At 46.2% G+C, this 21,764-nt stretch overlaps 1 protein-coding gene across 3 annotated transcripts in view; it reads left to right on the top strand.

Annotated features, from left to right (window-relative positions):
• Window positions 1-21,764, top strand: part of uxs1 (UDP-glucuronate decarboxylase 1) — a 144,006-nt gene that overhangs the window by 19,117 nt on the left and 103,125 nt on the right. The window contains exon 1 of one of the 3 annotated variants that reach the window (XM_085999003.1): window positions 6,888-6,956. The exons of the other annotated variants lie outside the window; for them this stretch is intronic. The gene's annotated coding sequence lies outside the window, so the exon portion shown is untranslated. Of the gene's footprint in view, window positions 1-6,887; window positions 6,957-21,764 lie in introns of those variants that run through there. 3 annotated transcript variants of the gene reach the window in all.

Here is a 21,764-nt window from a genome sequence, read left to right as displayed (position 1 = left end):
CCTATCCCTGTACATCATGTTCCTAATATTTCCCTCATCTAGCAGAAGTGTGCCACCTCCTACTACCCACCATGCCAGGTGCAATTCTTAAGTCATGACTTTCTATTCTCATACAGAAAATCAACTTTTCTGTTCCAGCTACAGTACTTGTATCAACATCGCACTACAGGGTCTCCAATTTTTTTAAATAGTTACCCTCCTCCTGAGGGCTTCTCTCCCCCCCCCCCCCCCCCCCCCCCCACCCCCAAATAGTGATGTGACTTGAGACTGATAAGTTTGGTTCAGCTGTTTGAAAAGATTTGTTAATTGAATAAGAAACCATCAAGAATGTACTTTGGATGTGACATACTTAGGGTTGCAAAATTCTGGGAATTTTTAAAAGAGGAAACTTTCCATGGGAATTTTCAGGAATTTTGGGAATTTATGGGAATTTTGAGTTTTTTTGCACACTGATGGTTTTTGTCTCTGACCCTTATATTATCTTTGTCGTCAAAATAGACATACTGTTCCATACAAATAAAAACAGGCTTTCAAAACTTTATTTAGGTTATAATTTTGAACTTTATTGAACCCCCACAAAAAAGACCCATCTAAAATAAAATAAAAAGAGCGTCAGCTTATTTAGCCTGTAATTTGTCCTTATTTTGTCCCTTTGAGTCTTCTACTCATGAGTCTTCTGAGTCTTCTACTCATTGCTCCTCCTGATTCTCTGACTCTGGCTCTGATGTGTCCAGTTCCTCCTCTGTGTCAGTGTCTAGCTGTGTGGTGGACACTTCTGTATCTGGCTCAATAAGTTGTAGGTTCGCCCGGATAACCACCAGTTTCTCCACTCTCTTAGTCAGCCTGTTGCGCACCTTTGTATGCGTATTCCCAAAAAGTGACCAGTTTCGTTCAGAGGCCGCTGATGAAGGTGGGATTTGGAGTATCACCGATGCAATAGGTGACAGGGCCTCAGATGCACAAAGTCCCTTCCACCAGGTATGTGCACTGATATGCTTGCATGATTCCCATATCCCATCCCCATTCCAAAGACCTTGCTTGGTAGAGAACTTTGCCAGACTTCCCAGAACTTTGCCCACATCCAGATTGAGATGGTGTGAGAGGGTAGAAATCACACTGTAAGCGCTGTTGATCTGTTCTCCAGAAAGTATTGGTCACCCAACATGCTTTGGGTCCAGCATGTATGCTGCAGCATGAATCGGCTTGACACAAAATTCTTGACGCGTCTGTATGAATTGAACAATTGCCTTCTCCTCTGCTTTGAGCAGCAGGGATGTGGGTAGGGCAATGCTGATTTGTTCTTTTAAATCAGTAAAAAGCCTGAGAACATCTGACAAGACAGCGTCATCTCCTTCAATCTGAGCAATTGCAGATGCTACTGGTGAGAGTAGTTTAAGGCTGCTAACCACTCTCTCCCAAAACACATCATCCAGCAGTATTTTCTTGATGGTGGTTTCCATATCCCCAGACTGGGATATTGCCATTTCTTGCAGCGACTCCTTACCCTCCAGAAGGCTGTTGTACATTATGACAACACCACCCCATCTAGTGTTGTTGGGCAGCTTCAGTGTGGTGTTCTTGTTCTTTGTCATTTGCTTGGAGTTGTAGGTTGCTGCAACTACCTGTTTTCCCCTGACATACTTAACAACTTGCTTGGCTCTCTTGTACAGTGCTTCCATGGTTCTCAAACCCATGATGTCCTTGAGGAGCAGGTTAAGCCCATGAGCTGCGCACCCAATAGACGTAATATGAGGGTAGGCCTCCTCCACTTGAGCCCAAGCAGCCTTCATATTCACAGCATTGTCAGTAACTACTGCAAAGACCTTTTGTGATCCAAGATCGTTGGATAAATGCTGCTGCATCTTTGTGGCATTCTTTACATATGGCTTTCTGCAGTATTTGCACATGTACACAGTCTTTCCATCTTTCATGCCTGGGGTAAAATGCTTCCACACATCCGACGGTAAACGTGGCATTGTTCTATGCAGAGAAATAAAGGGCATTCATCTCTGTGTCGAACTGCGGTCGATCAGCACGATTGCAACAGGGTGAGTACATTTTTGCTGATGCTCCGTGTGATGGAAGCATGACCTGTACACACACGATGCTACATCACCAATAGTGTATTATTTTGTATATTTTAAATTGAAGGACAACAGAGTTCAACAAGTAACTGGTTTATTTGGTATAAAGTCTGATTTACTTACTGCATCATCACAACATCAGCAGAAAACAAAATGACTTCCCTCAGGATCCCTAACCTGGATCTTTAAAAAAAAAAACTATAGCAGTCTTACAGATGCCTGCAGGCCAATCACAATTCGATACGCAAATATTACAAATAGAGGGAGCTAATCGCTCATCCATTCATCCAACCAATCAGGACACATTTGTTCACAGTCACACACAAAACTTGTAATTATTAAAACAAGCCAAGTAAGAAGATAAACATATATTGATTAAGAAATTCCTTAATAATTAAGATTCCATCTCTTAGTAATTTTAAGAGAGGACCTGTGGGGGAAAAAAAAAGAAAGAAATACAAAAAAAACAATATTATGCTAGCATGTGCTTTTTTGGGCAAAATTCCCGGAAATTTACCGGAAACTTTCCACCCCTTTGCAACCCTAGACTTACTACACACCTTAACCTGTACCATTTCCTTTGTGTACACTGTTCTGAAAATTGTATGCAAAGCCCCTCCTCCTTTGATGGCTACTACACATTAAATACATTCAGTGAATTGTATTGCTATATAATTTTCAATCTAATAGAAACTTACGTTGTGTGCATTTTCCAATTGCCTCTCTTCATCCCATCAATGGCTAATTTGCTTTTTAATGAAGTGTGGGTTTTCTCGGGTTTTAACTGGATTTTAATCAGCGCAGGAAGGCATATATTTATTTGAATGATTTTGTTAAAAATTTGCTGCTTCTCCTGGTACAGGAAACTTTGTGCTATCCGGCACCCACGGGACCGAGCTGCTGCCGTTGCCTCAAAACTGCCGTACTCTCCAGAGTTAATGTTGAGAGATACGGAGATTCTTATCTCTGTATTTGACAACAAACACTGTTGCTTAGCAACAGCTTCTAAACACTCGGGTGTGGCCTGCAAGCTCTGTAGCTGAAGCTGTTGCTATAGCTACAGACCTTGCACAGCTTGACTGTTCAAACAAAGCAAAAAAAACAAACAAAAAGAATAAAAAACGGCTGTTGATTTTTGCCGGTGGCTCTAGATTGCCGGATAGCTCACCTCCGGATAGCACAAAGTTTCCTGTATTGTCAGTGTAGTCCGTCCAACTCTGACTAGCTTTTACTTGTTGGAATTTGTAATGTCGCATTGGAAGATTAAAGTTTTCCCTTGGCAGTTGAAAAGATGTTAGATTACCATCAGTCCCTAAATCATCTTATACCTTGCCTTCCAAGACGCTCTTTGCACAGGAGCCTTTCTGTGCTATATTTTTCCAGATTGAAGCAATTCATTTCTTTCTAAGAGCAGAAAACTTTTGTTACTTTTTTGTATTAATTGCCAGAATGTGGGGTAGTTGATCTGATGTGTATTAAATATTCCAATTATTTGTTTTTCTCTTATTAGCCCAGATGCAGTTATACTGATTTTGGGGTTATGTTACCACTTTCATGTCACTACGTAGCCAAAACTGCTTTTCAATAATGAAAAAGTGGCAGTACAATTGCATTTCAACAAAGTCCCCTTTCCCTCCACCTGACCAAACCAGAATTCCATACAACTATGATGCCAAATGTCCCCATGGTCTGTCGAGCTAATCCACTTCAAAATTTGCTTTGAATAATTGAACTTTACTGACTTCTATTTCCTGTTTAAATAAATTTACCTACCACCAATTCATTGAATTTGTTAAACTGTGGTGGAGGAGGCAGTTGGATTATGTCAGCCACATAACTTGGAACGCTAGTCATTCTAATCATGTCTATTCTGTCCCAAGGAAAAGTGAAACGTATTTGCACCTTTTTAAGTTATCTCGTACTTGGAGAAAACTTTGTATAAACAGTATAATGGAAGAAAAGTATATTCAGTACTGTGATTTCTGTACAGAGCAGCTGATTTTAGTAGGTTAACACATATGTTTTCAAACTGGTGTCCCTGGATCCTAGAGAGTCTGCAAGAGGATCCCCTGGGGTCTGCAAGGAATCTGATCTCTATAATTTTTGACTTGTTGGTATATGTTAATATAGTTGCTCTACAGAAATAAAAACATTTTCTGCAATGTTGGAAGTATTTTCCTTTGGGAAAAGTCTTGTGAAAGTTAGGATGGAGCAATGCCTGAGAGGATGTGAACATTTCTATAAGGTTCCCCACACTGAAAAGTTTGAAAACCTCCAAGCAAGAATAACTATACTCTAATCATAATCTATTTCAATAAATATTTTATAATTCTGTTATTATTCACTGACATTTTTTGTTTAAGAGTAAACAAATAAGACATTGGGACTGGATGGAGAAGTCTGAAAAGGCACACGAAAGGTCCCGGTTTGAATTGGGCTGTTATTGTTTTTTTTTTGCATGAACTTTTTACCATATATATCTGCCATAATGTCTGGAAAAGTGCCATCTGATATTCAAGAAGCTGTGTAGAAACTGTATACTTTACATAATGCTGCTTGACTAAAAATATGGGTATTAAGAAGGTTTTGATGGCGAGAGAAGAGAAAAAGGGTTTAGGTAACAAGTTCCAGAAAGTAGGTCTAACACAGCTGAAGGCTCTGAAACCAATAGTAGAGCAAAGGAGAGTTTAGTTTGTTTTTAGTTTTGCGTCTCCTGTGCCTAGTGGCATGAGACAACCAATTTTTTCCAGTGCTGCCTGTTCAGAGCAAAGTTTTTGACTCCATCCATCGTATGTTGTTTCCATGATGGCAAAATCCTTTTTGATTATTTTACAATAAGTAATCCTTTGTCCTCTGTTCCTTCTCTTCCTGCCATGTGGATTCCAATGTAAGACATGCCATGTGCTTCTGCCATGGCGTAGCCTGATAACATGATTGACTCTCCGTCTGATTATTGTCACAGTCACTCTTTGTGACTGTGACAAAAGTAAACTCTCTCTCCTCGTCCTCCTTGACTTGTCTGCAGCCTTTGACCATCCTTCTCCAACGCCTCTCCACCGTCGTCCAGCTGGGTTGGGACTGCACTCGCCTGGTTCCATTCTTATCTATCTAATCGTAACCAGAGAATCACCTGCAACGGCTTCTCTTCCCGCTCCCGCATCGTTACCTCTGGTGTCCCCCAAGGATCTATCCTTGGCCCCCTCCTATTTCTCATCTACACGTTGCCCCTTGGCGACATCATTGAAAACAGTGTCAGTTTTCACATGTATGCTGACGACACCCAGCTCTACCTCACTACCACTTCTCTTGACCCCTCCACAGTCTCTAAATTGCCAGACTGCTTGTCTGACTCTGGATGAACAGAAACTTTCTCCAACTAAATATTGGGTAGACCGAAGCCATTGTTTTCGGTCCCTGCCACAAACTCTGTTCCCTAGCCACTGACTCCATCCCTCCCCCTAGCATCTGTCTGAGGCTGAACCACACTGTTCGCAACCTTGGTGTCATACTTGACCCTGAAATGAGCTTCCGACCAGATATCCGCAGCATAACTAAGACTGCCTATTTCTACCTCCGTAACATCGTCCGTCTCCGCCCCTGCCTCAGCTCATCCGCTGCTGAAACCCTCATCCATGCCTTTGTTACCTCTAGATTTGACTATTCCAACATACTCCTGGCTGGCCTCCCACACTATACCTTATGTAAACTTGAGGTGATCCAAAACTTGGCTGCCCGCGTCCTAACTCTCACCAAGTCCCGTTCACCCATCGCCCCTGTACTCACTGACCTACCTTGGCTCCTGGTTAAGCAACGCCTCGATTTCAAAAGTCTCATCCTTGTTTTCAAATCCTTCCATGGCCTCGCCCCTTCCTATCTCTGTAATCTCCTTCAGCCCCACAACCCTGCGAGATATCTGCGCTCCTCTAATTCTGCCCTTTTGAGCATCCTTGATAATCACTCAACCATTGGTGGCTGTGCCTTCTGTTGCCTAGGCCCTAAGCTCTGGAATTCCCTGCCTAAACCTCTCCACCTCGCTACCTCTCTTTCCTCCTTTAAGATGCTCCTTAAAACCTACCTCTTTGACCAAGCTTTTGGTCACCTGCCCTAATTTCTCCTTATGTGACTTGGTGTCAAGTTCTTTGTCTTTTAATACTCCTGTGAAGCGTCTTGGATGTTTTACTATGTTAAAGGTGCTATATAAATACAAGTTGTTGTTGTTGTGTCCATAATCAGCTTACCAGTGCTGAGCAACATTTCCTCATTGGTTACACAATCTCTGCAATTAACTTCCAAAATTAATCTTAAACAAAGCTTGTGGAATGCATTCAACTTCCTGTTGTGCACTTCAATCATTTGCCACGTTTCCGAGACGTACAGTAGTGTTGGGGGGTCAATCGCATTGAACAACCTCACTTTAGTGTGTAGATGTATCTCCTTACTGTGCAGATGTTTCCCAAATGAGAAAATGATTCACTGGCTTTTCTAATTCTTTCCTTCATTTCTTTAGTGCGCTGGTTGTTAGCAGATATACTTCCAAGATAGACAAAGTCATCGACTCTTTCGTACTCTCTTCTCTATCAATCACATGTCTGCCAGTGTCGACAGCATTCTCTCCTGTTTCTATTATCTTGGTCTTCTGTGTACTGATATGAAGTCCTGTAACTCCTGGTAGGGCCATCCAAGTCAGACAGGTTGAAGGGTCAAGGTCAGATTAAAGGCAGTCTACTGGTTCTTCTGGTAGTGAGTTATAAATCAGGCTAACAACCTGTTCACGTTAAATGCCTTCTGTTACAGAAACAACCTAGAGACAAGACAAGTCTTCCAGATTTCCAAATACAAACATCAAGTCAGTAGAACTACAATCAGCTGAATGTAAGCCAAGATAATAATACTTGTAAACCAGCAAATCCAGCCGAAATTGTGATGGTGGTGAATCAAAGCCACAAGGAAGTTTTACATTGGAAACAGGGTAACTTTCCAGCTAAGGTTAAGACAAGAATTGGGTGTTAGAGCAAGGAGAGGGAACCTACCAAAAGCCAGAGATGAAAGATTAAAAGATAAGATGCAAGGCTGGCGAACGCTATGAAGTAGGGTGGAGAGATGCTGTGGTGGGATTCAGAGACCAGGATGAAGGTTTTAAATGTAATCTTTGGGGACTGGGAATTAATGTAGGTCAGCAAGGACACTGGTGAAGAGTGACAAGATAGGAAGCAAACAACAGTGTTTTGGACCGGTTTTAGTTTATGGGAGTTGAGTGTGGGTGGCCAGCTGTGACGCAATTAGAAAAATCAAGTCTAGGGGTGATTAAAAGCATGGCTAAGGTTTCAGCGACAGCTGTGCTGAGGTAGGGGTTGTCGGTGGGCGGTGTTCTGGAGGTGAAAATAAACAGCCTGGTAATGGAATTAATGTGGTTTTTGAAGCTCCTCTCTGTTGAACGGCACCAAAGCTTTGCATGCTCTCGTTCAACTTGAGCAAATGGATAGGGAAGGGGATGTGGTCATTGGTGGAAGGAGTTTGTGACAGGGGTGAAAATAGGTCAAGTTGGAGTAAACTGACTTCTCCATGACTTGATGTTGGACAGACAGTGTCTTCAGCGCAAGTGGGTCTTCCCACTCGCTGGCCTCAGTAAATCTAGCGTGTTTACTTTGCTGCTACCAGCGGCACAAGACTTGTGATTCAGGAACCTATGGCCCTATCACTCCACTGAGCCAATATAAATGGAGATTTACACTTCATGTTTTTAACCTAAACCTCAGAAGATAACCCACTATTGCACCAGTGTGAGTTGTTGCACTTCCCATACCAGCCATCCTTGTAGCTAGCTCATTGAGTGAAATTACCAGTTTTGTGCTATTACTGGTGCAGTTATACTGCAGATATCCGCCTGCGACCAGTAGCTGCAGTAATAGATGTAGCCAAGCAGTTGTTGTTTTGTATGACAGGAAAAGCTTTTAATGGGATGTCAAGTTTGGCTGTCCATTCGATAGCCTCCTGAGATGCCAAGTGGAGAAACGAGGTGCCTCCCGCAACTGATCTTAGTGGGCAGGTTGATGTGATGTGTTCCGTGGTCTGGGACTCATGGCCACAGTCACATTTCGGGTCATCCCTCATCTTCCACTTGTGCAGCAGGTGTTCGCATCGACCATGCCCTGTGCAGATTCGGTTGAGCGCTGTCCACCGTCTTCAGGGGAAGTAGAAACTAGGGACCGCTGCTCTGTTGGGTCAATGATGAGGTGTTGGTTCTTATGTTTCATGCGTCCTACTATTCCGTCCACCTGGATAATGGGCCGACACCAGCTGCATGAGTATTGGCTGCTGTTTCCCAGAATGGTTGGCGTGATTTTAAGCGCTTTCAAGCTTTTCAAGCCTTCGTGAATGGGAAGGTCGATTTTTCCATCTCGTGGAGCATGGTTGTGTCGGGGTGAATGGCAGGCGGTGCAATGTGGGACAGCACCGGGAGCCACTCGGTTGGAGTGGAATTGAACGACTCTGACACCGTCCTCATGGCGATGTTTAGCTGCACGTCCACGATCTGTGTGGCGGCTGCCGGACCATGAGACAGTAGACTAGGGCCACTATTGTGGTACAAACCTTGTGTACCTTCTGTATACTGCTTTGTTTGAATTGCTCTTTTGCCCTGGAGCGAGTTCTGTTCATGTATGCTTACGTACAAGAACAGACTCCTTGCCTAATATTTTAAATGTTTAGAAAACACAGGCGAGAGTATCTGCACTTCTTCAACATTTAAATCAACATCATGCTTCTAAAGTGCATGGGGTTCCGTGTGGCACCAAACTGAAGCAGGGTGAGACTACTTGATCGAGGGGAAGAGGGGGGTCTAATCGCTGTACTCGGGATGCTCTAGTTGCAATAAAAACACGTGCTTGGTGTCAGTTCTTCCCCATGGGCCAAGCCCACTTAGAATTAGGTTGACGCTGTCCAACCTCTTTTCAAATCGAAACCTCTCAGCCAACAGACAAAGGAGGCTGTCACCCCATCTATCTGGATTGATGGATGGATGAATCAGGACCAGTGAAAGGACACTGATTAAAAAAAAAAAAATTAATGAACATTTTTTTACTGGATGGATAGTAAAATGTGTCTACGTGTACTTAGGTTATTCATAGGATTACATCGGATATACAACACAGATGCAGGCCATTCGGCCCAACTAGTCCATGCTGGTGTTTATGCTCCACATGAGCCTCCTCCTGTCTTTCCTCATCTAACTCTATCAGCATAACCCTCTATTCCCTTCTCCCTCATATGTTTATCTAGCCTCCCCTTAAATGCATCTATACTATTCGCTTCAACCACTCCCTATGGTAGCAAGTTCCACATTCTCACCGCTCTTTGGGTAAAGAATGTTATTCTGAATTCCCTATTGGATTTCTTGGTGACTATCTTATATTGATGGCCTCTAGTTATGCTCTTCCCCACAAGAGGAAATATTCTCTCTGTATCTACACTACCAAAATTTTAAAGACCTCTATTAGGTCACCCCTCAACCTTCTCTTTTCAAGAGAAAAGAGACCCAGCCTGTTTATCCTTTCCTGATGGGTATAACCTTAGCATTTTTGGTATCATCCTTGTAAATCTTTTTTGCACTCTCTCCAGTGCCTCTATATCCTATTTATAATATGGCGACCAGAATTATGCACAGTACTCCCAAGTGTGGTCTAACCAATGTTCAATATAAGTTTAGCATATCTTCTCTACTTTTTAGTTCTATCCCTCTAGAAATAGAGGTTTGCTTTTTTTTATAGCCTTATTAACCTGCGCCGCTACTTTTAGTGATTTGTGTATTCATACTCCGAGATCCCATTGCTCTTCTACCCCATTTAGATTCTTATTTTCCAAGTAATATGTGACCACCTTATTTTTCTTACCAAAATGTGATTTCACATTTATCTGTGTTGAAATTCATTTGCCAATTAAATGCCCATTCTGCAAGGTTATTAATATCTTCTTGTAATTTGTCACAGCCCTCCTCATTATTGACTCTTCCCCCCCCCCCCTCCCAATTTGCCATTATCTGTAGATTTAGAAATTGTTTTTTTGATTTCAAAGTCTAAATCGTTGATATGAATTGTGAACAATGTTGATCCCAGCACTGATCCTTGTGGGACCCCACTTCCCACCTTCTGCCACTCTGAATAGCCACCCTTTACCCCTACATCTGCTTTTTGTCTTGAAGCCAGCTAGTTACCCATTCTGCTACTTGTCCCCTGACTTCGCATTCTCTGACCTTATTCAGGAGTCTATTATGTATACCTTATCGAAGGCCTTTTGGAAATCTAGATAAATTATATCTACTGCATCACCCTTATCTACACACACTGTTACCTCTTCAAAGATTTCAATGAGGTTGGTCAAGCAACACATTCCCTTTTGAAATCCATGCTGACTAGTATTATTTTTGGTTTCTAAATTTTTTAATTTGTTCTGGGATGTGGGCGTCGCTGGCAAAGCCAGCATTTATTACCCACCCCTACTTGCCGGGAGATGCTGGTGAGCCGCCGTCTTGAACCGCTGCAGTCCTTGTGGTGAAGGTACTCCCACACTGCTGTTAAGGAGGGTGTTCTGGACTTGTTGGATGTAGGTAGCGCCCCTAGTGGTAGTTATTGTATAGCAGTGTGCCGTTTGACCTCCTTCCTGTCTGCATAGGAAGTAGTATTGGAGGAAGTGTTTTCTCAGTTGTGAACAAGGTCCAAGCGTGGCAGCTTGTTTTCTATCCTCCTCCATCCTTCCTTATACGCTAGGCAAGATGCAATGTCTGTGAGTATCCTTGTTTGGTAACATAATAACAACCTTGTTGGTATAGTATTTTGACAATACTTTGTCAATAAGAAGTTTTAGTTGCTAGCTACTAAGGGTTAGCTTCAGTGCTATTTACTTATACAGTTACCTACTTATCTGTGTTAAGCAGTCTATTCTGTTTTCATAAACATATTTTTGCATCTTATGTAACATCTAATGTATAGTACTTACCTATGTGTCCAAAACATACTTTGTCTTTGTTTACAGTTTCACACTTTTATTCAAGTAAAGCTTCAAAACAGCACCCTGCTTCTCGAGGAGTTATTTGAATGAGTGTTTAGCTGGCTGGATAGGAGTTACATCTAGTGAGACCAGTACAGTGAAAAGACAGCAATACAGCTAGCTGTGAAGAGAGGAGACCCTCCACGTGGAGCAGCAAGGGCTCAAGAGTTAAGTGGCTGTCATCTAGGTGCAGAGTAAGCCATCAGGACATAGCCAGCTTAAGTCTTCACCTTGTACACCACACTTACCTCACATCATCATGGCAGGAGGTAATACCGAAACCGCTACTCAGCAAGTAGAAGACTTTAAACAGTTAGATGAAACTGGAGAATGTGACAATCTGTCTATAAGCTCTGGTTACTACAGATCATCAGCTGGTTCTAGGTCATCAGCTGGTTCTAGGTCATCAGCTGGTTCTAGGTCATCAGCCGGTTCACGGTCATCAGCTGGTTCTAGGGTTAGTATGGCCATCGCCAGAGCACGGGCTAGGGCAGAAGCAGCCCAAGCCAGAGCAGCTTATGCCAAGAAAGAAATAGAAATAAAGGTTGAACAGGCCCATCTCCAAGCCACATTAGACGCCCTGCAGGAAGAAAAAGAGAAAGTTGCTGCATTAGCTGAGGCACAAATATTGGAGGCAGTTTTAATGGAAGCTGATCCTGAGTCAGCTAACAAAGTTTCAATTCCCGTTCCGCGTCAGAGTCGACTACAGCGCACCACAGACTGTGAGTGACCAAGCTGACACACAGTTTACGAGAGAGAGAGATGAAGACCCACACATCTCTACAGACTCAAGCACACCATATAACATGCCCCATGTCACCAACCAAGTTCAAAATGGACTGCGTGCCCCAAGTCACAGGATCCTCCCCCCACAAAACAGAGGACACCGAGCAGAGGAATGGAGTGCTGAAGAGAGAAAGTCAGCAGCAAACCCCCTCTCGTTTCCTTGAGACCCCCAGCAGAGCCCCTACTCAAGGCGACCATGGCATAGGCCCCACCACCTACGACCTTGTCAAATACCTGGCACGCAGCCAGCTGGTGACTACAGGGTTAACCACGTTTGATGATAAACCAGAGAATTATTGGGCCTGGAAGTCCTCCTTCCACGGTGCCATATCGGGCCTAGACCTGTCGGCAGGAGAAGAGCTCAACCTCCTTATCAAATGGCTCGGCCCAGAGTCCGCTGAACAGGTGCGCAGGATAAAAGCAGTCAATGTGAGACATCCGCCAACTGGGTTGATAATGGCTTGGGCGAGGCTGGAAGAAAGCTACGGCATGCCTGAAGCCATTGAAAGGGCTCTCTTTGCCAGGTTGGAGAACTTTCTGAAGTTGACAAATAAGGAACCCCAGAAGCTCTATGACCTTGGAGATCTGTTGGAACTCGAAGCTGCAAAGCAGGACGGCTACCTACCTGGCCTATCGTACTTAGACACTTCCAGAGAGGTAAGTCCCATCGTTGAGAAGCTTCCATTCAATCTGCAGGAGAAGTGGACATCATTCGGGTCAAGGTTCAAGCTAGAGCACAACGTTACCTTCCCTCCATTCTCTGTGTTTGCCAACTTCATCCGTAGAGAAGCCAAAGCCAGGACAGACCCCAGCTTCAACAGCTTCTCCTCCCACACAGCACTTGCCAGAAGAGACAAGTTTGACAGACATGGAAAGATACCAATATCTGTCCACAAAATGCAAGTGTCTTCAACCGAGAACACAAGGGATCAGAAGAAATCCGAGGATATGAGCAAAAAATGCCCCATCCACAACAAGCCCCATCCATTAAAGAAGTGCAGAGGCTTCAGAGAGAAGTCCCTGGAAGACCGCAAACAGTACCTCCAAGAAAACTCCATATGTTTCAAGTGCTGCTCCTCCACGAACCATCTCGCTAAGAACTGCAAGGTAGATGCAAAATGCACAGAATGTGAAAGTGATCGGCACATTTCAGCACTCCACCCAGGCCCAGCTCCTTGGAAGCCAGAGTCGTCTCCTCCCGCCTCAGAGCACGGCGGGGAGGGAGAGGGAGCTGCCTGTCCAGAGATTACATCCAAGTGCACCGAGGTGTGTGGAGAAGGAGTGAGCGCAAGAGCATGCTCCAAGATATGCCTCGTTAATGTGTACCCTGTAGGACGTCGCCAGGAATCTGAAAAGATGTATGCCATACTAGACGAACAAAGTAACCGTTCTCTAGCAAGATCCGAGTTCTTCGACATCTTCAAGGTCAAAGGAAGTCCGTCGCCTTACACGCTGAAGATGTGTGCTGGACTTTCAGAGACAGCCGGCAGGAGGGCCTGTGGTTATGTTGAGTCAGCTGACGGGAAGATTAGTCTCCCCCTTCCTACACTCATCGAATGTAATCAAGTCCCCGACAACCGTCCTGAGATACCCACTCCGAATGCAGCTCATCACCACAGTCATCTGAGACGCATTGCAGACGAGATCCCACCTCTTGATCCAGATGCAGACATACTCCTGTTGTTGGGCAGGGACATCCTGAGGGTACGTAAGGTAAGGAAACAGATCAACGGTCCACATGACGCCCCTTTCACCCAAAGGCTAGACCTCGGCTGGGTCGTTGTTGGAGACGTGTGCCTCGGGTGCTCACAAGCCATCTCAGGTGAGCACACAAGACTTCCATCTTGGAGAATGGTCGTCCAAGCTACCTTACCCCATGCAGTAGTCAGATCCGAGTGACAGAGAAGTTCAGTCATACGGCCCAGCCTCAGAACCCCCCAGTGCTGATCTCCGCAGACAGCACACAGATGATGCTCACTGGAGAGAACCCGGGTCAGTCAGTCTTCTGTCGCACCGCCAGTGACCACAAACTTGCTCCATCGATCGACATGAGATTCCTCCAGATTATGGACAATGAGGTCTCTCGTGACAGCTCTAACCCTTCCAGAACCCCAGACGACGGCTGCCGAACAGGGAGTATGCCTATAATCGTCTTAACTCACTCCGTCACACACTAGAGAAGAAGCCAAAGATGAAAGCACACTTCTAGAGTTTGTCGAGAAAATGCTTGTCAACGATCATGCAGAGCTAGCTTCTCCACTCCAGGAAGGCCAAGAGTGTTGGTACCTCCCCTCCTTCGGAGTCTATCACCCCAAAAAGCCAGAACAGATCCGCGTGGTGTTTGACTCCAGTGCACCATATCAGGGAGTCTCTTTCAACGATGTACTCCTCACAGGGCCCGATCTCAACAGCAGCCTCTTGGGGGTACTCATGAGATTCAGGAAAGAGCCCGTCGCCATCACTGCTGATATCCAGCACATGTTTCACTGCTTTGTGGTGAGAGAGGACCACAGAGACTTCCTCCGCTTCCTGTGGTATTGCAACAACGACCCCAGCAGTGACATTGTGGACTACAGAATGTGTGTCCATGTCTTCAGCAATAGCCTGTCCCCTGCTGTCGCCATATACGGACTAAGGAGGGCTGCCAAGGAAGATGATGATGACTGGCAGTGATGTGAGAGGGTTCATCGAATGAGAGTTCTACGTCGATGATGCACTGAAGTCATTCCCTGCCGAAGCAGAGGCCATCAGTGCCCTTGGGCGAGCTCAGGAATTACTTGCACTATCCAACCTCAGTCTACACAAAATAGCCTCTAACAGACTAGCAGTGATGGAGGCATTCCCCCCTGAAGATCGTGCTAAGGATGTCAAGGATCTAGACCTCTTCACTGATGACCTCACCCTACAGCGTAGCCTAGGAGTGTCTTGGAACATAGCAACAGACACGTTCACGTTCCAAGCCTTAGATGACAAGAAACCCTTCACACGTAGAGTGCTCTCTACAGTCAACAGTCTATACGACCCTCTCAGCTTCTTAGCCCCTGTCACCATACAAGGCAGGCTGCTCCTCCGGGAACTCTCCACGTGCGCTGCAGAGTGGGATTCACCCATCCCTGAAGAGATTGAAGCAGAGTGGAACAGATGGAGAGACTCACTTCAAGACTTACAGGAGATCCAAATACCTCGCTCTTATACGTCCTTCTCTCCCTCAAGTGTCCAATTCAAGGAGCTTTGTGTCTTTGCAGAGGTATCCGCTAAGGCCATTGCAGGTGTGGCTTATCTGAAGGTCACCACTCAAGACGGACAAAGCAAAGTCGGCTTTGTCTTTGGAAAGGCCAAGTTGGCACCCCAACCAGACCTCGCCATACTTGGAACTGTGCGCAGCAGTATTAGCAGTTGAGATTGCAGAGTTCATAGTGGAGGAGATGGATCTGAAGTTCGAGAGCATCAAGTATTATACAGACAGCAAAGTGGTGCTAGGATATATCCATAACCAAACTAGGCGGGTCTACGTGAACAACAGGGTCCAACGTATCCGACAGTCCACATCCCCCGACCAGTGGAGGTACGTCCCCACAGACCTGAACCCAGCTGACCATGGGCCTAGATCTGTAACAGCGCCCCTTCTCAGCAGCACGAGATGGCTGTCAGGACCAGCTTTTTTTTTCAGGATCCGTCCCTGCACTCCTCTGAACCCAATGAGTCATTCTGACTCCAAGATACGCACACAAGTCACAGCAAACGTCTCTCAAATCTCTAAGGACCTGATGATCACCAAACACTTCGAGCGTTTCTCCAAATGGAGCACACTCATAAAGACAGTAGCACGCCTAACCCACATAGCTCATACCTTCTCCCAGCCTACACAAGAGAGTAGCTGCCATGGGTGACACATCTGTCGTAAGAGTCCCTCTGAAGAGCTCGAGAGCCAAAATCCTTGTGATGAAGAGCGTCCAACACGAGTGTTACTCAGAAGAGTTGAAGTGCATAGCAGCAGAACACAACCTACCCCCTCACAGCAGTCTACGGAAGCTGCATCCTATCGTCGATACCGATGAACTTCTCAGAGTTGGGGGACGCATATCGCAGCCTCAACTAGGAACAAATGAAACCAACCCCATCCTCGTTCCAGGTCGTCATCACCTGGCTACTCTGCTTGTGCGTCATCATCATGAGGCTGTGAAGCACCAGGGCAGGCATTTCACTGAAGGTGCCATCAGGGCAGACGGACTCTGGTTGGTTGGAGCTAAGAGATGTATCAGCGGCACGCTTTTCAAATGTGTCCCCTGCAAGAAACTCCGTGGGAAGACAGAGCACCAACAGATGGCAGATCTGCCAGCCGAGTGGCTACAAGTAGCACCACCTTTCACCTACGTAGGTGTGGATGTCTTCGGGCCATGGGACGTGGTCTCATGCCGCACCAGAGGAGGACATGCCAATAGCAAAAGGTGGGCGGTGATGTTCTCATGTACAGGAAACTTTGGTTTATCCGGAGGTTAACTGTTCGGAATGCTCGATCCACCAGCAAAATTCAGGAGTCGGTTCAGTAAGTTTTTTTTCTTTTCGTTGCTTTTTTTTCCACTAGTCAGGCTCTGCAAGGTCTAACTAAAGCTGTTGCTTAGCTACAGAGACGCTTGCAAGCTACGGCCGACTGTTTAGAAGCTGTTGCTAAGCAACAGGGTTTGTTGCTAGATACAGAGCTCAAAAGCTTCTGTATGTTTTAACATTAGCGCTGGTTTGTCCGGCAGTTTTGCAACAGCTCGGTCCCGTCTGTGCGGGATATCACAAAGTTTCCTGTATGTCCACAAGAGCTGTACACATCGAAGTTATTGAAACAATGAGCGCCTCCAGCTTCATAAACGCTCTGAGAAGGTTTTTCTCAATCAGAGGCCCGGCAAAGCAGATACACTCTGATTGCAGCACAAATTTTGTCGGCGCTTGCCGAGAGCTGAAGATGGATGGATCAAGTTCCAGCTCTGAGAGTGTGGAGAAGTATCTCCAAGAGCAGAAATGTACCTGGGTATTCAACCCACCTCACTCATCCCACATGGGTGGCGCATGGGAGCGCATAATCAGCATTGCCCGCCGTATCCTCGACTGCATGCTTCTCCAAGGTAAATCATCGTGCCTCACACATGAAGTCTTGACCACACTGATGGCTGAGGTCACCGCCGTGATGAATGCAAGGCCCCTCATCCCAGTATCTTCAGACGTGGAATCTCCCCTCATCGTCACTCCGGCTATGCTTTTGACCCAGAAGACCGGTGTTTCCCCATGTCCTCCAGGGCAGTTTGGGAAAAGAGAACTCTTCAAACAAGAATGGAAACGGGTTCAGAGTCTAGCAGGCACGTTTTGGGACAGGTGACGGCGGGAGTACCTCAACACACTGCAGAGCCGACGCAAGTGGCAGGACAAGAGGCCTGATCTCAAAGAAGGAGATGTTGTCTTGATGAAGGACAGTCAGGCAAAAAGGAATGAATGGCCTATGGTTATCATCGTGAAGTCCCTTCCCAGCCAGGACGGGAGAGTGAGAAAGGTGGACTTGAGAGTCGTCAAAGAAGGAACAGCAAAGGTCTTCTCTCGGCCTGTCTCTGAGGTGGTCCTTCTTTTGTCGCCAGAGGACTCCAGTGACAAGTAGAGTTCGGCTTATTTGGGGTCGTTAACGCCCCCAGACGGGGAGTGTTCTGGACTTGTTAGATGTAGATAGCGCCCCTAGTGGTAGTTATTGTATAGCAGTGTGCCATTTGACCACCTTCCTGTCTGCATAGGAAGTAGTATTGGAGGAAGTGTTTTCTCAGTTGTGAACAAGGTCCAAGCGTGGCAGCTTGTTTTCTATCCTCCTCCATCCTTCCTTATACGCTAGGCAAGACTCAATGTCTGAGTATCCTTGTTTGGTAGCATAATAACAACCTTGTTGGTATAGTATTTTGACAATACTTTGTCAATAAGAAGTTTATTAGTTGCTAGCTACTAAGGGTTAGCTTCAGTGCTATTTACTTATACAGTTACCTGTGTTAAGCAGTCTATTCTGTTTTCATAAACATATTTTTGCATCTTATGTAGCATCTAATGTATAGTACTTATACCTCTGTGTTCAAAACATACTTTGTCTTTGTTTACAGTTTCACACTTTTATTCAAGTAAAGCTTCAAAACAGCACCCTGCTTCTCGGAGTTATTTGAATGAGTGTTTAGCTGGCTGGATAGGAGTTACATCTAGTGAGCCCAGTACAGAGGGAGTTCCAGGATTTTGACCAGCGACAATGAAGGAACGGCAATATATTTCCAAGTCAGGATGGTGTATAGCTTGGAGGGGAACTCGTAGGTGATGGTGTTCCCATATGTCTGCTGCCCTTGTCCTTCTAGGTGGTAGAGGTGGGTTTGGGAGGTGCTGCCAAAGAAGCCTTGGCAAGTTGCTGCAGTGCATCTTGTAGATGGTACACACTGAAGCCATGGTGCACTGGTGCTGGAGAGAGTGAATGTTTAAGGTGGTGGATGGGGTGCCAGTTAAGCGGGCAGCTTTGTCCTGGATGGTGTCGAGCTTCTTGAGTGTTGTTGGAGCTGCATTCATCCAGGCAAGTGGCAAGTATTCCATCACACTCCTGACTTGTGACTTGTTGATGGTGTAAAGACTTTGGGGAGTCAGGAGGTGAGACACTCGCCACAGAATACCAAGGCTCTGATCTGCTTTTGTTGCCACAGTATTTGTGGCCGGTCTAGTTAAGTTTCTGGTCAATGGTGACCCCCAGGATGTTGATGGTGGGGTATTCCGCGATGGTAATACCGTTGCATGTTAGACACTTGCTTGTTGGAGATAGTCATTGCCTGGCACTTAAGTGGCAAGTAACATTCGCGCCACACATCAGCCCAAGCCAGGTCTTGCTGCATGCGGGCATGGACTGCTTCATTCTTTGAGGAGTTGCGAATGGAACTGATTGCTGTGCAATCATCAGTGAACATCCACACTTCTGACCTTATGATGGAGGGAAGCTCATTAATCAAGCAGCTGAAGATGGTTGGGTCCAGGACACTGCCCTGAGGAACTCCTGCAGCGATGTCCTGGGGCTGAGATGATTGGCCTCCAATAACCACAACCATCTTCCTTTGTGCTAGGTATGACTTCAAATTTACTAGGGCTCCTTAATGCCACACTTGGTCAAATGCTGCCTTGATGTCGAGGGCACTCACTCTCACCTCACCTCTGGGATTCAGCTCTTTTGTCCATGTTTGGACCAAGGCCATAATGAGGTCTGGAGCCGAGTGGTCCTAGCGGAAACCAAACTGAGCACCGGTGAGTGGGTTATTGGTAAGTGCAGCTTGATAGCACTGTCGATGACACCTTCATCACCTTTCTAAGCCTTCTATTTTTTTCCTTTAGTAGAGGTTCCATTATTTTTCCTACCACCGATGTTAAGTTGACTAGTCTATAGTATACTAGCTGGGGTGAGCCCGGCGTTGCCGAGGCTTTTTCGAGGGCATGTTGTTGTTGGAAGAGAGAGAGAGAGCGCGACTGGGGGGGCGGCAGAGAGACACTTTTGGGGGGGGGGGAACAGAGAGAGACTGGGGGGGGGGGACAGGGAGAGACTGGGGGGAACAGAGAGAGACGGGGGGGGAGGGGGGAACAGAGACTGGGAGGGGGGGGAAAACAGAGAAGCTCCCCCCCAACCCCCCCCCCGCGATTTCCCGAGGCTCGCCCCCCCCCCCCCCCCCCGCGATCTCCCGAGGCTGTGTGCTGGCGTCACGGGGGCCGTGCGCATGCGTGCCGGCGTCAAGGCGGCTGCGCAACTGGCGGCCTCTTTTTTTAAACTCATGCGTGCTGGCGTCACGGGGTGGCGGGCCGTGCGCATGCATCGTTTCAAGACCGCCGGCGTGCCCCGTTGCCGGGGTAACGGGGGCCGTGCGAATGAGTGCCGTCGTCAAGGCGGCCGCGCAACTGGCGGCCTCTTTTTTAAACTCATCTTTCGCCGAGTAAGAGGAGATTAAATAAATAGAGAGCAGCAAAAGAGGAGGAGGGAGTAGGAGTCGCTCGGTAGGCCCATGCAAGAAGGACGGTGATGCGCTATCAATTACTCATAAAAGACTGAGAGTTAAGAGAGTAACTAAAGGCTTTTATTAACAAAAGAATGAAGGTCTGCCTCGAGTGGTCGACCGGTCCAGAAATACAAAGGGCTGGGGAGCAGTCACCTTTATACTTGGACTTGTGGGAGGAGTCAGCCGAGGCATGTCCACAGTGGAATACAAACAGTGGTTTACCACAGACGGTAGATGTGAATAGGAGGCAGGGCTCGGCTGCAGGTTAACTAAGTGGCCCCTCGGGTCGGACGCAGGCCTGGTCTCGAACGAGGAGCCAACTGCCCCGCCCACCGCGTGCGCATTTGCTAAACACAATTTAAAACACAAATAAATTGTTATTTAATTCCCTAACACATCATTAAAATATTTACCTTAGTTCCCTAACACACAGTGTGGGGGGAAAAATCGTGAAAAATCAAGATGGCGGCCACTCACCTCGGTTCAGAAGGATAAGGCCCGCCCACCCACGCACCGATTGGTCGACCGGTCAGGTCACCGAAGCGTAGGATTGGTCAATCGTCGAGCCACTCGACACTCAACTGTAGGACGGCACGCGCCAGGAACCCGCCGTACAATTGGTCGACCTCGACGTCACACGGTCGCTAATGAGCGGAACGCTGAACGTTTTTCGGATACCGCGGGCGCGGTTTTTGTCCGGCCGAAACGTAAATACGCCTATGACCGGTCCGGAATCGCAAGCTTTATTTTGAGGCGACGCGCGCGTCGGTACGCTCTGTAACTTTCAAACGTATAGAACACGGACAGACAGACAGACATCAGAACAGACAGAAGAGCTGCTTTGATAGATAGACTTGCTGGGGGAGCCTGGCGGTGCCGAGGCTGTTTGAGGGCATGTTGTTGTTGGAAGAGAGAGAGGGAGCGACTGGGGGGAAGAGAGAGAGAGAGAGAGAAGGAGGGAGAGAGGGAGAGAGAGCGAAAAAAGGAGGGAGGGGGAAGGAGGGAGAGAGAGGGGGAAGGAGAGAGAGAGAGAGATTGGGAGTGTTTCAGTGAAGCAACCACTAACACTATTAACAATAACCAGCCCCAGGACAGTGACATCGTAGCACAGAGAATTCGACCCAACACAATTGTCACTAAACAAAAGGAAAAATACCTGTCATATTGGGCAGAAACAACAAAAACCCAAAGCAAACTCAATTGCTACTTGGCCCTAAACAGACAATACAACATGGCTGAGTACCTGACCATGGTAAAGGATAACAAACTGAGAAAAACCTTGACAAGGTACAGACTTAGTGAACATAGCCTAGCGATCGAAAAAGGCAGACACAGGCAGACCAGGCTGCCAAGAGAGGACAGGATATGCTCTCACTGCAGTCAGGGAGTAGTGGAGACAGAGATGCACTTCCTCACAGCCTGTGGAAAATATCAGGGCATCAGGGAGAATTGCTACCAAAAATTCTCACAAATATGCTCTGAATTCAGAAATTTGAATGACGACCAAAAACTCCCATACCTACTGGGGGAGAAGAGAAGCTGTGTAGCACTGGCGGCACACTATGTTACAGCTTGCCATGAACAGAGGGACAACCAGTAAACCTAAGAAAAGAGTATATATAAATTATGCGAATGTATATTTATACACTCAGGGATATACCTGTTTATACACTGTATGAATAGAACTGCGTTTGTGTTCAACCATAAATGTATTTTGATGCTTTGGCAACATAAGATGTACCTTATCATGCCAATAAAGCGATTTGAATTGAGTGAGAGAGAGAGACTGGGAGTGAGAGAGAGAGAGATTGGGAGAGATTGG

Source organism: Somniosus microcephalus, chromosome 10, assembly GCF_052327205.1.
Source record: "Somniosus microcephalus isolate GS21.2 chromosome 10, FLI_Smic_1.0, whole genome shotgun sequence".
Taxonomy (NCBI): Eukaryota; Metazoa; Chordata; class Chondrichthyes; order Squaliformes; family Somniosidae; genus Somniosus; species Somniosus microcephalus.
The sequence above is the reverse complement of the archived record's forward strand: the minus strand, read 5'-3'. Positions and strand labels throughout refer to the sequence as shown.